This window comes from Carlito syrichta, unplaced genomic scaffold (genome assembly GCF_000164805.1).
Source record: "Carlito syrichta isolate Samal-C Ts95f unplaced genomic scaffold, Tarsius_syrichta-2.0.1 Scaffold304499, whole genome shotgun sequence".
NCBI lineage: Eukaryota > Metazoa > Chordata > Mammalia > Primates > Tarsiidae > Carlito > Carlito syrichta.
In genome coordinates this window covers 56,182-60,382 of record NW_007248595.1, presented here as the reverse complement: position 1 = coordinate 60,382, position 4,201 = coordinate 56,182, and positions in this window count along the sequence as shown.

The window sequence follows — 4,201 nt, the reverse complement described above, 5'->3', positions numbered from 1 at the left end:
AAAAAAAAAAAAGCCAGGGATGGTGGCCTGTGCCAATGATCCCAACTCCTCAGGAGACTGAGGTGGGAGGAGCACTTTAGGCCAGGAGTTTGAGACCAGCCTGGACAACATAGCAAGACCCCATCTGCACAAAAAAAATTTTTTTTTTTTTTTTAAATGAGCCAGGTATGGTGGCACCTGTAGCCCCAGCTACTTGGGAAGCTGATGTGGAAGGATCGTGTGAGGCCAGGAGTTGGAGGCTGCAATGAGCTATGATTACGCCATTGCACTGCAGCCCGGGTGACGTAACGAGACCCTGTCTCTAAAGAATAAAAATTTTTTAAAAGTGACTTCTGACCCAAAGAGTATGGCTCTTACAAGTGACATGATCAGACATCCCCTGTGACCTGATCTCAAGTCTGCTCCACCCCAGTCCCCAGCCCCCTGCCCCGAGGTGGCCTCTCAACCCCAAAGTCCAGCAGGCATGACCCCCTCTCTCTCTGCTGAGTCCTTCCAGCCCACAGCCTTCCTAGCCCTTCGCCTCTGGCAAAATCTCCCCACGTGGATAAAGACTCAGCCCCACAGGCCTCCACCACACACTGGTGTACGAGAGGCTTGTGGGAGGAGCAGGATGGAATCTGCCTCGAACCCAGACTCCCTGGATCCCCGAAACCCAAGGGAGGAGGACGACACAGGGAGGAGCCCCCAAAGCACCCGAGAGCACACCTTGGGGTGTATCTGCTTCTAGAAGCCACAGCTCCAGCCTGGGTGAACACCATCAGGCCCAGGCCAGGGCATCCTGAGGACAACCAGCCCGTCTTCCAAAGACTGCCATGGGCATGGGCATGGGCAGCTGGCAAAGGCTGGACACTCTCAGTGCAGTGGACACCCTGGTGGGCTCCTCGACCAAAGAGAGCATGTGAGCAAAGACCTTGTGACATCAAGGAATGGCAGGGCATTGGTTAATGGCACCATATTGACGCCAATTTCTTAGTCATGACAAATGTGCCCGGATGACTCGTACCAGGGGAACTGAGTGAGAGTGCAGGGGACCCTCTGTGTTCTCTGCTGCTTTCCTATAAGTCACACGTTATTCCACCAGGAAAAGCTTATTTTTACAAAATGCATTTACTTCTGAAGGTGTAGGAAAACAAAAATGCACCTGCTGCTGGTGACAGCCCATGGGACACCTCAGAGCAAGGAGCACAAATGCCACCTGGGTCAACTGAGGACAGCAGAAGGTGCAAAGACGAGGCAGACCGTGGCTCCAGGCCCAGCAGGAGAGGCTGGGGTGCAAACGAACGTGCCAGCATGTCACGTGCTGCAGTTAGACCACACACACTGTGGTGACGACCCTAAAGGGTCAGAGATGGTTTTAGGAGAGGCAGCATCTCAGAGAGGTTCTGTGGGATGAAGAGGAGTTCACTCACCAGGCAGGCACAAGGAAGGAGGAGGGTGTGACAGGTCCACTGGCTGTTTTTACTCAGCTGTACGGGAAGGAAGGCAGCTCTGCCCATTAACGTACACCACGTCTGCGGCTGCTTTTGCTGCAACAGCAGTGTGGAACAGTCAAGGCAGAGACTGTAACTGTATAGTCTGAAAATGCTAAAAGATTTGCCATGCAACCCTTTACAGAAAAAGCTTGCTGACCTCAGCTCTGAACGGAAGCGTGACTCAGCACCGGGACCCTGAGGGCTGGGGCCACCAGGGGCTGAGATAATTCAGGCTCTGGGTCAACAGGTCCCACATATATGCTAGGAAGATGGGGGGTGCTGAAGAACTGATACCTGAGGAGGCTGCTGTAGTAGCTCGTGTGGGGGTGGGGTAGACAGACAGGAGGGCTGGGGAGACACAATATTCAATCTGTAAGACTTTCCCCATGTTATAAAGTAACTGTAGTAGTACATTTCCTCTCAGGTGAAGAGATGCATGCTCATAGAGTTTAAGAGAATTTGGATAGTCTTATGTACTTCCTTGTTGATCCTAATTTTCTCCTTGACGTGTTGGTACATGGAAGTGTGTCTATGGTTATGGGATAAGCTTTTATTTTTATTATTACTTTTTATTTATTTAAGTCAGAGTCTCACTCTGTTGCCCAGGCTGGAGTGTGATGATGCAATCACAGCTCACTGCAGCCTCAACCTCTTGGGCTCATCTGATCTCCCCCCCAGCCTCCCACGTAGCTGAGACTACAGGCACCACTATGCCCGGTCGATTTTTTGATTTTTTGTAGAGACCGGGTCTTGCTCTGCTGCCCAGACTGGTCTCGAAACTCCTGGGCTCATGCAATCCTCCCGCCTCAGTCACTAAAGTGCTAGGATTACAGGCATGAGCCACTACACCAGCCTGGGATAAGCTTTGACCATGTGGTTATCAACGGCTTCCCAGGACTCCACTGAACCCATTGCAACCATGAGGTATGTTGACTGTTTTGCCACCACTGGGCATGTGGTTTCCAGTTTCTTGTTACCATTCAATGACTATCCTGGGTCATCCATCTATCTGAGCATGTCTGAGAATTTCCTTGGGATCAACTCGTTCACATGGAATTAGATTGATGAACACACACTTTGCTAAGCTCTGGATTTAAAGAGTCCCGTCACTCTTCAGAAAACTACATGAAATGAGGTCCTAGCTACTTGGGAGCTGAGGCAGGAGGAGTGTTTGAGGCCAGGGGTTCGAGACCAGTCTTGACAAAATAGTGAAATCTTGTCTCCACAAAAAATTAAAAAGTGAGGTGGGTGTGGTGGTGCTGGTAGTCCTAGCTACCTGGGAGGCTGAGGTGGGAGGACTGCTTGAGTGCTGGAGACTGAAACTGAAGTGAGTTTGATCATACCACTGCGCTCCAGTCTGGGTGACAAAGTGAGACCTTGTCTCTATAAAAAAAAAAGAAAAAAGAACTATATGAAATAAGAAGGCTCACTCACTCTGCAGTGTCTGTAAACAATGAATATATAGCACAGGACCCAGCAACTCCGCCCTCTGGAGCTGCCCAAGAGAAGAGATGCAGGTATCCACCGAGGCTTGCACATGCGCATCACAACGGCATCATGACTACGAGCCCGAACCGGAAGCAACCCACATGTCCATCAGCCAGTGGTGGGTGAGCAAACTGGTCACACAACGAAACAGGGTTCTGCAGTGAGAAGGAACCAGCCTCTGATGTTTGCAGTGACGTGGAACAAACTGTTCACCGTTCGGAGCGAAAGAAACCAGACTCAAAAGTACACCTAGACCGAGTGAATCCACCCCTGGGTCTAGACCTCAAAGAATGGAAAAGGGAAATTCAAATCTGTGTACACCAATGTTCAAAGCAAGGCTGTTCGCAATAGTTAAAAGGTGAAAACAGCCGGGCTCGGTGGCTCAGCCTGTAATCCCGCGCCTTTGGGAGGCTGAGGTGAGTGGATTGCCTGAGCCCGCGGGCTCGAGACCCGCCTGGGCGGCGAGACCTCATCTCTACAATAAATCAAAAATCAGCCGGGCGTGGTAGCGCGCGCCTGTAATTCCAGCTACTCGGAAGGCTGAGGCGGAAGGATCGCCGGAGCCCAGCAGGTCGAGGCTGCGGTGGCCGGGAGCGGCCACTGCACTCCGGTCTGGGCAACAGAGTGAGACTCCAACTCAAAAAAAAAAAAAAAAGGTGAAAACAACCCAAACGTCCACCCACAGGTGAAGGACAAACACAGCATAGTCCCACCCCATGTGGAGGACACTCAGCCATGGAAAGGAGGGAGGCACTGACACAGGCCACAGCGTGAACAAACCTCAGACACATGGTGCTGACTGAGAGACACCAGGCACAGCAGGCCATGTCATGCACAACTCCATTGGTAGAAACATCCAGAACAGGCAAACCCAGAGATAGGAAGCAGATTCGTGGCTGTCAGGGGCTAGGGGAGGAGACAGGGAGGGACTGCTGATGGGATGCAGTCTCCTTTTGAGGGGATGGAATGTTCTGCAAACAGATGGAAGAGGTGGTGGCACAAGACTGTGAATAACCAAATACCACTGAATTGTACACCTTGGTGCCTTTTATGATATGTGACGTCCCCTCCATTGCATATAATACGATCCCATATTCGTACATATGTAAAACATATACACACATACAACTCTAGAAAATGCAAACCAATCTGGAGAGACACAGCTGATCGGTGGCTGCTTGAGGAGAGATGACAGGAGGCCTGGGGACCCTTTGTGTGGTAGACATGCTCACTCCCTGGTC